The sequence below is a fragment of the Varanus komodoensis genome, unplaced genomic scaffold (genome assembly GCF_004798865.1).
Source record: "Varanus komodoensis strain SLA01 unplaced genomic scaffold, ASM479886v1 scaffold11, whole genome shotgun sequence".
Classification (NCBI taxonomy): domain Eukaryota; kingdom Metazoa; phylum Chordata; class Lepidosauria; order Squamata; family Varanidae; genus Varanus; species Varanus komodoensis.
This window is the reverse complement of record NW_025335317.1, coordinates 11,952,257-11,965,101: the sequence shown is the minus strand read 5'-3', so window position 1 is coordinate 11,965,101 and position 12,845 is coordinate 11,952,257. Positions and strand designations below refer to the sequence as shown.

Genomic DNA, 12,845 nt, shown 5'->3' with positions numbered 1-12,845 from the left:
TTACCTGGTCAAACAGATGCACGCCACTCCTGACACAACAGAGCGGCAATTTCTATTATCCTTTCCCTTAAGAAAGGTGGATGATGAATTCATAAATTTGCCTTTGCACATGTGCTTCTGAATCGTGCACTTCCATTTCACTGTACTTTGTGCCGATCATATGGGGAGAAGACAGTAGCTTTTTGGACAAGCAAATAAACTGGCCCGAGTTCTCACTTACTAGAGAGAAGAAACCATAAAGGTTTAAGTTACATTCTTGCTAGTGATGGCAGAGGTCTTTTTATCATCCTTTCCATAATATTCATAATGCAGGGGTTATTAGTAATTTCTAAAAACATTGTTACTTGTCCTGAATCTAATGAGGATAAGGGGCATACCAATAATAAAACATGCAAACTAAATAAGTAACTTTCCTTTGAGCTGATTCGGACAGCCAGCCAGTCTTATTATTGTTTTTTAACCAAGTCTGAAGGGAGCCCAGCTCCTCATGGATGCTATTAAATGATGGATTACCCATTTCCCAGAAGAGGTATGGGCTGGAGATGTCAGGCAAAAATAATATTTTAGACCAGCTGGTGGCCAGTTGCCCCTTGTGTGAAATAGTCCCGGGGAATTTTTTAATTGCCTGAATGGAGAATTCTGGATGAGAGGAGTTTTTCAACTGCCACAGCAGAAGCCATAATCTTGGAGCACCTTAAAACCTAGGGCAGAATCTCTCTCTCTCTCTCCAAACATACAGTAAAGGGATGTTGTCTGATTCAGATTAATTAGACAGGCAGAGGAAACTTTCCACCACTTCTGATCATGAGATGACCCTACTTTGTACATTAGTTGACCCTTCCAACTTTACGGTGGTGTGTTCGGCATTCAGCAACGGCAAAAAATGAAGGCACTGACAATGTGAATTTAGAACAGCGTCTCGAAAGGGTGTGGCAGGGGAGGCTCCCAGGAGACACACATATCAAATGGAGATGTATTAATAACTTGCTTACAGCCCCATGATGACTCAGACACATTTATTTCTAAAGTTACAGGCTCCCAAAAAGACTGTAAGCTGACATGCCCCTTCCATGTTGAAGAAGGATGTGGATTAGGTTTTGCTTGCCAAGGATAGCTCAGGATTTTTATATAACTGTTTTGGAAAGAATTTACAAGGCTGGCTTGCACCTTCTGGGTTCAGTTTTAGTCGAGGTTTCCTGCAGTTCCTTTAGAACATATATGAAGAAAAAGTAATATTTGGGGTCAGGATTCAAGGATAGGAGTAGAGCTGAGCCTGCCCTACTTCACAGGATTCTTGAGAGGATAAAAAAGATTAACTCCCTGGAATGATGGTGGGAAACAAGTATGATAAAGCAAATAAAGTATGCGCGATTTCAGCTACCAAAATAATCCATTTAAAAGATCTCCGCTTTCCCCACGTTGCAGCAAATGTTATCACCATTGTACAGAGGCCCCTGGATTTGATTTGCTGAGTATCTACTGGGGAATATTAATGGTCTAAACCTTGTAGACAATAAGGTATCTGTCATATCTCTGAGCCAGGCCCTTATCCCTGTTTTCTGTTTCCATCCTGCATGACCCCAGAAGAATGTGCAACATGATAGCCTGGGAAGAAGAAAAAAGCAAGGGCTATCACACTGGCTTCTTTTGGCGGCTATTCAGCAATGATAGGGAGTCAGGCTCGCCTTATGTAAAGGGCGATAAAAAAGCAGTGAGCTACTTGAGCGAAAGCTCTAAGTGACAAAAAGGACATGTGCTTGCAGGAAGCAGATGTGCAGATAATCAGCCTTTTCACCTTCACAACCTTTTCATTCCAGAAGCCCACAAGGAAAGGGTTCTGCATCCATGCAAATGGCAGGTGACAAATATTATTACCATTTTAATTGCCACAGCTATCAAAGAATTCTGGAAACCATAGTTTGGTGAGGTGCTATGAAATCACCCTTAGAGTCCTCAGCCCTGGTCTGTTCCCCAAAGCACAGTCCTTTGCGGTTGCTAGACAGGAGGGATGTTCAAACCACTTTATGAAGTGGCATTCCACACAGAAGCTCTGGTGCTTCTAATTATTTTGGGCTTTTCCTTTTTCTTTTTAGACCTACAGAAATGACCATCCAAACACTGACACATCTCCTGCCACTAATTAAGGATCAGCCAGATGCAACATGTTGGGATCCGCAATCACCAAGGTCACACTGAGAGGTTTTAACGTCAGCCCCTGCCCAGCTCTGGAGTTCTTCTGCCCTGAACACTTCCCAAAACTAAGATCAGGCATCTCCCAGAGGAATTATGTACCGAAGTTTTATCTAGCTGGATATTTTTAAAGGATGGGGCTAGGTCACTTTATCCTACCACTTGCTATGGAAGTTATCACTGTTATCCAGATTTAGTATGTTTGTCTGCTCAAGACCAATCAACGAGAGAATGTTGGCTTAGCCCAGGTAGATCAAATTCATATTCCTGGTCATTCCTGGATAACCTTCAATCTTACGGTACCTTGAAGATTAGCAATTTATTATGGCATCAGGCTATATCTGATGAAGAAGACTCCAGTCTTCAAAAACTTTTGCTATTAAAAGGATGGTTAAAGGTACCACAAGAATCTTTGTTTCTGCTGCAACAGACTCACACGGTCACCCCTCTGGGGTGGGTCACTCATCTCAGCTAGCCTGATCTACCTCAGAAGGTTGTTATGCACATAAAATATGACCCTGTGTGCACTACCCAGAAACTCTGCAGCCAATCAGATTTTAGTTAACAAAATAATCTCTGTAAAAGCTGTCTCCTATCCCAATGCTGTAGTGAACACCACTCTGGTTTGATCAAATTATGATGATGTTGATTATGATTATTAGTATTATGAATTTCATTTCTATACAGCCGGTAGACAAAGCTCTCTGGGCACTTCACAACACAGTAAATAAAACATTTAAAACATTTAAAAATTAATTAAAATTGCATTAAAATACATGAAAAACATATTAAAGACAATGAAAAGACTCGGCCAAGAAGGAAGGGAAAAGGCAGCCACCAGGGTTTCCTGTAGATGTTAAATAGCATGGAGACAATAAGGGACACCTGAGGAACTCCATGCTAGAGTTTTATTGCATTTAATGTGTTTTTCATGTATTTTAACGTATCTTAAACATATACTTGCCACCGGCCAGAAATCGTTCAAATTGCCTGGGTCAAGGGAGTGTTTCTTAAGAAGTGGTCCCCCCACCACCTCTTCAAGGCAGCGTGGGACCACTCCCTCTTGCAAAGACTTCCCTGTCCCAGATGGTTACCCCTTCCTTGCTGGTTTGATGAACCAGGTGAGGGAAGGATCCAGCCCAGAGGTGATTGCACAAACCTGTCCAAAGACTTTGTCAACTTCCTCCAGCTGTGACAACTGCAACTCACCCAATAAAACTGGGCCAGACTGTGCTCTGGGTATCCCCACCAATTCCACCATTGTAACTCTGGGGTCCAGGTCTGAGTATCAAGCACACAGGCCATTTCTACATTCCACAGAGTGACCAGGGCTTTGACAGGAGCACCAGTTAAGTCAGCTGGAAAACCACCCAGAGCCCTCAGGAAGACATCTGGGTCCATTAGTTTCTGGGGACAGACCAGTTTAATGGGTCCTCCACCCTTGCAAAAGAGAAAAGCTCCCAGAGTCAGAATCAGAACAGGCGGTGATCTGATCACAACAAAGGAACTGAGTCGAAGTCCTTCACGCTCAGAACACTATCCTCATGTTCAGTGAGGAAGACCAAGTGCAAGGTATGCTCTGCCACACGCATCGGAACCGTGACATGTTGGAACAGTCCCATGGTTGTCTTGGCAGCCATGGAATCCTGAGCTGATGCATGGAGGATACATCCCCTCAGCGTGAATGTTGAGATCCCCAGGATCAGCAGCCCGGGGGCTCCAGCAGAACATGCAAGGCCACCTCTGCCAGCTGAGGTAGGGAGACCAACGGAGTGTGGGCAATGCACCCAATCTGCCCTGCTGGCCCAGCACAAGGCTCAAACACTCCGGAGTAGCCATCAAACAGACCGTAGGCCTGGAGAGAGACATTAAAGTCTCATGGACACAGCAACGTCCCCTCCCCAGCCCTTATGTCTATGCTGATGCCGCAGCAAGCACCCCAGTGGGCATAACTGGGAGAGACAAAATCCTCCCTTTTCTCCCACCCAGGTCTCAGCTGTACATGCCAGACGGGCTGCATCGAGGGAGGTTTTATTTGGCACCCATCTGGCATTCAAGAGCAGCATCACTGGAGGGCAGGTTGACATGGCGACAGTAAGACCCACGGGTGGTGGGAGGGCCAGAACACGGCACAGCCATTGGCTGTCTAGACTGCATTCCCACCACCTGGCCAGCCCTTCCTTCAGTGCCACACCTCCCGTTACCTGCCCCTATGCTAACTGGGCCTCCCACCATCTCTCCACTTGGGACCATCAACACCTTCTCAGCTACAAACCCAGGCATGAGCCCACAAAGGCAGAGTGGCAGTGAGGGAGAAGCAGAAAAACAACCCACCCTGATGGCAGCCCAAAGGGGCATCCCAACGGGGGGCATCCCCTTCTGGAGTCGGCACCTTCAGCATGGGCACCTCTGGTGGGGCAGCACATCAGTGGTGACCCACCAGCAGCAGCAGGGACATCTTTAGGCAGCGGTGGTGGCTGCAGGATGGCTCGGCCAGGTGTAGGCCCGGACGAATGCTGGGAGGTGAGGGAGGACACGTGGAGCAACAGGTCTAAACTTGCTAGGCAGTGGTCTTCTTCTCCACCCGTCCCCACGCCTCCTCCCCAGTCCCAGTCCTGAAGTGCAGAAGGTCCTGGTCTTCTAATATGAATCTTCACAGGTGGCATGGTCCTTTAATTCAGTGGTTTAGCTCCCTAAACTAAATTCCCAGTACCTTACCCATATTGTCCCATCTATATTCTGCCTTGCTTGTTTTGGGCCTCTTATATTTCTTGTATCGATCATAAAGATTCTTGTGGCATCTTAAGGACCAACCAATGCGCAATACACTTGAGTAGACTGGTATCTACTCCATCAAATACGTCTAATCAATTGTATTTGCTACTAACATCTCCTTTGTAGGGCATACCTTTTAAAACTAAGCACCTGCTTCATAAAGAATTACAGAAGCGACAGACTCTTCCTTTCCTTCTCAACCAATATGCTTGTGGGACTTCTAACTATTGACAGAACACTCGAGAGAAATAAGTAAATCATAAACACCATCTCTGCTATGTGACTGAGCAATGCCAGCCTTCATTTTCCGACTTGGTGCATTATCTGAGGCACAACTAAGGAAATGAAAGAGAGAAATGCATTTATCTAGATGATGTTGCGAACATATTAGGGAACAGGGGCATATATGGAAGAAGCCTCATGTGTTAGCCTTTCACTCATGAATGACAACTTCAAGATGAGATTATACTCACAAGAGGACTACCAAACCACCATGTCCCAGCCAAGCCTTGTTATCCAGATCCCCTGGTGATATCCGGTTATATAAATACCTAAAGACATGAGTGGGGTGGGGACCAAAGAGCTGCATATCCAAAATCCTCTACAAAATTCTCCCACCCCTGGCCATATGGAGCAGATACCTTCGGCTGCATTTGGAAGGAATCACTCTTTCCCCCACACTGGGTATCTACACCTCTCAGCAAAGTTCTGAGCTACCTCTGTGTGCTACCTCTGTGCAGCACTTTCAGGGGGCTGGAAGGGCTGCGATGCAGAGAAGGAGTTTCCCCGGCCCAGTGCATAAATTCCAATCTAAATCATAGGTTCAGACCACATATTCCGACAAGCTGAACCAAGATGGACTTTGGGATAGCTCTCTTCTTTCCAGACGTTACCAGTTGACCAGCCATATGTCATCTCCACTGCTGGGATCAGCAAGCAGTGAATCCTAGAAATTAGCCCTCTCTAAAAAAAAGGAACTGACCAGGTATGGCCAATTTATAAACATGCCAATGCATGCGGATGGGTGGGAGGGAGGGAGGGAGAGACTACAAAAGATTTGTGAAGGTTAATATCGCCTAGTTCTACTTGGTAATCAGCCGGACAAGAGAAACTAGAGTCCAGGATGTGTTCTCCTAGGTATTATACAAAAAACAAATATGCGCGCATGCACACACACACACACACACAGACACACACACAGAGCCTGGATAATATTCTAATAATTCCAGCATTAAAAGCTGATTACTGGTGTCAAATCTGGGATTAATCAAACTTCTTCTGGGAAGGCCCTGCTCTGTTTCTATGTTTCTAACATTTCATCATCACTAATTTATTTATTTATGTAGCAATGTCACTCATATGTCCATAGTCTCTGCCCTGAGGCATTTGAAATTCTGCCTGCTCTATGCAAAATTTGATTTCAGTACACAGCTGACACCCTCTTTCGAATTTTCCTGTTTTTGACCTTATAAGTTTCTCTTCAGCTGAGCTTCTTTCTGACGAGCAAAGGTGCTATTTCAGGTACAGCATGCCATTTTTCCGAGTAGACACATATCGGACTGGGGTGTTAATTGCCAAAAAGTGGTGTATTTCAACAGCCTTTGTTGTGCTTCATCTTTAACATTGTGCAATAGTTAGAGACAGTCTTCACGAATAATCATTTGCAGCCCGCACAGGAAAGTGGAAAGAGGCATTTTCCATTACTCTGCTTTACCAAAATAATAGTATTTCTGTCAAGAGTAAAAGTGTCTTCCCATTCCCAAGATTTTATTAGCCAAATTTACTTCCAGTCTAACTCCACAGAGGCCAGCAGAGTTATTCTCGGGATGGGTCTGATCTCCCTATTTTTTACACTCTGCTCAATTTGGAAAATGCTTGCCTGACCTTTGCTGTACTGCTATAAACAGACTTCGTCTGTCAGCACCAGTCAGTGAGATCCCACATAAAACAGAACTCAAAGGCCCTGCAAAGCAATTCCAGGAGAGTCTCTTGAAGGATTGCCAACAATAGCAGCATCCTGTAACCCCTGCAGCCCGTGTACTTGATAAGCGATAAAAAAGAGCGGGCACCAGGGGCTGTGCGAGGATAAGCCATTCCGATTTGGTGGTCAGGAACCTCTGGACAAGGTCGCGAAGCCTGCCTTTTTAAGCTCGGGGACTTTGCCACTGTAGGAGTGGCGACTCTTTTCTCACTTTTTTCTCTGACAACCCCCGCCCCCCATTCTGCCTAGAGAAACAGAGCTGGCTTGGTTTTCCTCGGATATAAAGTTGTGCTATCCTTCTCATAGGAGACTGCAGGTGGCGCAGTGGTTTGAACCACTGTGCTGCTGGGCTGGTTGATCGAAAGGTCGCTGGTTCGAATCCGCACAGGGGGTGAGGTCCCGTTGCTCCGTCCCAGCTCCTGCCAACCTTGCAGTTCGAAAGCATGCAAATGCAAGTAGATAAAAAGGCACCACTTTGGTGGGCAGGTAACAGTGTTCCGTGCACTTGGGTGTTTAGCCATGCCGGCCACATGGCCACGGAGACTGTCTGCGGACACACGCTGGCTCCCTTGGCCAGGAAACGGAGATGAGCAGCGCCCCCTAGAGTCAGGCATGACTGGACTTCACGTCAAGGGGAAACCTTCACCTTTTATCCTTCTCATGTGGAAGTGTTCTAAGTGTATTAAGATGCAACCTCTGGCTGAAAGAAATGTATGCAATTGCTTTTGCTTACGGTCATGTCTTTTTCTACTTGCTTCTCTGCGATCCCACCTGGGCCACAATACTGGACAAAGAGCCACAATCAACCACAATCAACCCATGCGGTGTGGTCAGCATCTGGGGCCTTCCTCTGGGTGTCGCCTCCAGAGGAGGCTTGGAGAACGGCAACGGATGGGGCGAGGGGAGAGCCTTCCTGGATGTGGCTCCTCAAGTGTGGATCCAGCTCATCACCGAAGCCTGCCTGGCTCCACTTTGCCATCCTTAAGGCAGCGCTCTGCGCTTAAGCATTTGAGGATATTTAAAGTTACTTGATGGTTTGAGGAGGGTGACCAAGTTTTTAATGGATCTATTCTGTATTATATACTGATCTAGTTGTTTGCCGTTTTAAATTTTTAAGCTGTTGCTAAATTTTGCCTTATGGAAATTTTATGAGGCTTTTACGCTAGCATGGACCTCCTTAGGAATTATTCTAAATTACGCAGCGAGCTTTAGTTGTTGAGCAGTATAGAAGTTCAATCCCTCCCTGCCTCCCTCCCTTTGCCCTCCCTACTGACAACCTTCAGGATGCAAACACCAGCCTGCTCTACATGAAGCATTTCTCCCACTGCTTTTCAGAGGCTGCTTCTTCCCTTTTCTTTGCAGAAGTAAGACTGTGGCCGAGTTCACACAACACGGCAAATAACCACGTGCTGTTTCCATGGCCAGACTTACTGGCCATTGGATAATGTGGTTACCCATGCAGCCCAGTTTCTATGCCCTCCACTCTGTCCTCTTGACCTCATCATGGGAGCTTCCACAAATGAAATTCCCATCCTTTCCCTATTCTTGCCTGTGGACTGCAGCAGCCTCTTCCAGATTGGTCTGCTGAAGTCCAGAGTTGGGATCCTCTCCTCTCTGGCCACTGCATCTGATCAAATGAAAATAAACAGCTCCATCATGATTCCCCTCTTCTCTCTATGCTGAGCCTTTTTTGACGGCGGCACTCTTCTCCCTATGTGTACTTTCCCTTTTCTCCTCTTCCTGATGGTAAGTAAGATGGCGGATGGACAAGGCTGCTTCTTCCCTTTTCTCCTCCTCCAAAAGTAAGATGGCGGATGGACACATCACTTGGCCAATAGGAAGAAGGTGAGCAAGGATGCAAATGAGGTGAGCCAGGGAGCTGAGGGCAGATGAGCCTGAATGCTAGAAGTGCCCACTTCCATGAATGCTCTTGCCAGGCCCCTCTATGGTGCCTCCATACCAACAATGGTAAAATGGAGATCCTGAGTTTGGACAACCAGAGAAGCCATGGTGAAGCTTGGAAATCTTGGAACAGACTCTAGAATCTTTTGGTGGTTTCAGAAAACTAATCCTAGCATGCAGGAGCTCCAGAACTGTGTCTGGACAACAGCCCCATCATGCTAAGATTTCATCATGGCATGCCTTGTCATGTGAAACTGCCCTGTCTCTGTTACATGTGGGTTTTTTCCAGGTTTTCTCTTCATTCTATCTTTTTATCTTTTCCATTCCACAAGCACAAGGTGGCGCTGTGGTATAGCAGAACTGTGAATTTAAAGAGGCCATGAAATTCAAATTTAATTTACATTTAAACACTGTTTTATTGCAAGATAAGGGAATAATAGCTCATTATCCTTGCACTAAAAATGCCATGAAAATAGCTGCCAAACATGGGAGAGGCCCGAAAGAATGGTGTAAAAGACCCAGAAGATGTGCTGCATGTAGGGAAGCCCAATAACTCAGCCCGTCTGCTTCTGCAATAAATTCCTTGCGGAGCCACTGTGACGTGGTGGTCAGAGTGTTGGACTGGGGACCTGAGAGATCCGGGTTCTAATCCCCACTCAGCCATGGAGCCAACTGGGTGACTTTGAGCCAGTCACTCACTCTCAGCCCAGCCTACCTCACAGGGCTGTTGTGGGGATAAAATGGAACTATATAAGTCACCTTGTGTTCCTTGCAAGAGGAAAAGGGTGGAAATAGCACATCACAGACAGTGATAGTGCTGTGGTATAAAGAAGTAAGAAGCAACAGTAACAACAATGGCATCTTCAAGGACTTATCTCCTTGGAGAAAATGTAATTATTTCCTTACTTCCACAGTTATGTCCACTTTTTCTTTACAAAATCAGTTCAAGGTCCCATTACAGACATTTTTTATGTAAATTTCTCACCCCATCACAATATGCAACATATAAAAACAACTGCCATAAAAATAAAACAACAAATGAACAAGGATTCACTCAAAAACCTGGGCAAAGAGGAGTTTTTTGGGGTTTTTTTGCAGAAATCAGGATGAGCATCAGGCATATGTGGTTGGGAAGAGCATCCCTTAACTGAGGTTCCACAACTGAGAAAGTCCTTTTTCTCATAGCCACACGCTTCATCTCGATCAAGGGGGCACTCAGAGAAGGAAAGCCAGCGCACAGGAAGACTGCTATTGGAGAAAGCCTTCCTCAGAGTACCTCCACTCTGAGCTCTCAGTACCTACCAACAGTTTGAACTGGACTTGGGAGCAACCAGGAAACTCCAAGGCAAATTCTGGACAGTCCTCTTTCTATTTATTGTTTTCCTTCTTTGTATTCTGGGGGAGTATTTTCCTCCTGCCTCTTGGGAAATCGGAACTAGTTTCTTCCTTTCTCACTCTCAAGGGCGACCATCTCTCTCAGAAAGAAAAGTGCACCTGTTGACTCATTGTAATGCTGGCAACTGTAATTGGCCATAGCACGGCAATGAGACTTCCCTCAATACAAAACCGGGCAAAAGGCAAGATTTCCAGCTAGTATGAACCCCGTATTCATGCCACATCTGCAGCAAGGAAGATGAGCAACAGCCTAGATCATACACAAAAGTTTATCTATCACAGCAGCAATTACAAAGAGCCCCTTCCACTACTGTTGCAAAGCTTCGACCAGTGACCCTGTCCTGGGCTGGAAATGACCAGTATAGCTGGACTGTCAATGAAGTTCTCATAAGCCTTTAGTTTGGAAGGCACAATCTGAATGCAGTCAACGCTGGAGGTGGCTGAAGCTCAGTCTTGTCCTGCTTATGAACTATTTTTTGCTCATCTTTAGGCCCATTTAGAGGTTACATCAACAACATGACTTATAGCCACACTGGGAAATGGAGTTCTCCTACATGTGCAGTGGAAATTACTCTGCTTCTTCTCCTGCTCCAACACAACCTAGGACTTGAAAACTTCATAGGCAAGCAAATTCTAATTCCCATTTAAACTGCTGCAGCTACTGTTACAAGTTGGCCGAGTCTCTCTCTCTCCCCCACCCCCGAAAATGCCCCTCGAACCATTTTTGCTGCAGTTTTCCCCAAAGGGATGTGGTACCTCTGCTGGGTGGGAATAAAATGCCAGTTTGCAAATGTAGCAGAAATTATGAAGGCTTTTTTTTTGCAAACAATACTAATTCAAGTGTTCAAGTGGATAGGGAGCAGCTTACACCTTTGAAAATCCCCCCTCTTTGCAGATATAAAATTGACTTGTCAGGAATCAGGGTTCAAACTAATTTTACTGAGCAGCAGAGAAAAAAGCAAGTGAAATTCTTCCATGCCTACAATCCGGAACGTTATTGCTGGTGTTGTTTCATCCTTTCTGTCATACACTGAAGATGAATTGCAATTCAGTGAAACATTTTCTACTCATTAGACATAAGATGAATAAACAAGCTCATTGTGGTCATTATGATTTAGGCTGGGTGTTCCATATTTCTCATTTAAGCCTCTTCAAGAATACCCAACACTATGAAACAGAACCATGACCTGAAAATACAGCAAACACATTTAACGTCAACACAATGCCCTTTGCATCCTCCACTTAATTGCAAGTTTGCTATCTTTCCAAACAAAGCTGCTTTTCCCTCATCTCAAATTCCAGCCTTGTGATTCTGCAATAATAAATCAATGCGCTTTCAGAGGTATTTTATTGCAATGTGTATGAGAAAGTATGTTTAGACTTCCTGGCCTTCTCATCACCGAGTCAGCCCATTTATCCATTCCAGGTCAAATCAGGAAAAAATAATAATGCGCCAGACTGCGTGCAAGTGTAATGGAGTAAGAATCTGAACTGTTTATTAAAGCTTTGTTTTTGCACATGAATTTGGACTGAGATGGGACAATAGCTCATTTGAAAGACCTCTCCCTGTTTTGTCATTTGATACGTCCCCTTTCCAGGCACCATGGCTCCTCCGATCCCATTTCTTCATTCTGAAAAGCGGTACAGATAAGAACGCGCCTATGTCTTCCGAGTGCCTTCGCCAATACGCTCCCTGCCATCCCCTGCCATCCCCTGCACAGCATTCCATGTGGACGCTGCACAAACATGGGTGGAGCCTCTTCTGTGGTCATTCCACCAGCGAGAAGGTGCTTCCCGGTGGGACCCACTTGACCCCCGACTGATCTTGTCTTCACTTGATAGCAGAACATTTTTAATTAGGAAGATCTTCCTTGGATACTGAATTGATGGACATGTGGCTGAGGCTTTAATCCTGCTGCTCCTGGGTATTAAAATGCATGTCCAATTTGATTATCTCTTTCAGTAATTATTATTCTTTATGTAACAGGGATTGCTTTAATTATAGCTATCATCTATTAGTTAATGTCATACCCTGTGGCTAAAGTGAGACTTGTGTTTCTAAAATAAAACAAAACCATAGCCAGTGGCCCAGTTGCTGCGTCCCATGGCTCCATCTCACACTGTTTTGATCGAGTAAATTGAGCTTACCTGAGAGAAGCCAGTGTGGCTTCCGTTCCTCGGAGACCTCATATTTTACATGGGACCAATGTGGTGTAGTGGTCAATGCATCAAACCAGGGCTGGTCAGGCCCAGGTTCAATTCCCCTCTGCACTGTGACCCTGCACCATTATTTGGGTGACCTCACACCTGCCTGGGGCTGTTAAAGAATCAGCTGGGCAGTGGAGGAACAATGGATGCTGCCTTGAGCAGCTTGGGTGCGATGCATCAGCTAAGTGCCCCATTCAGCCCACAGCCTAATTGCAAAAGCCCTCTGTATGCTATCTGAGCAATGGCAGGACTGATTTGCCCTTGTCCTGGCAGTCCCCTGCCTTGCGAGGGAGAGGGAGAGGGGGAGAGGGAGAAAGATAGAGAGAAAGGCTGAAAGAAATGGCAGAAAAAGTAGGAAAATCAGGCCTGGCCCATTTCAGGCTCTGGCCACATC

General features: G+C 45.5%; 1 protein-coding gene and 1 long non-coding RNA gene across 3 annotated transcripts in view; one reads left to right on the top strand and one right to left on the bottom strand.

The window, feature by feature from the left end:
* The window catches only part of LDB3 (LIM domain binding 3), a 96,718-nt gene that overhangs the window by 64,161 nt on the left and 19,712 nt on the right, over positions 1-12,845 (bottom strand). The gene's annotated exons all lie outside the window — the stretch shown is intronic.
* LOC123018368 lies at positions 4,761-12,334 on the top strand. The gene is made up of 2 exons (XR_006413756.1): positions 4,761-5,950; positions 10,034-12,334. It is a non-coding gene; the product is annotated as an uncharacterized LOC123018368 (long non-coding RNA).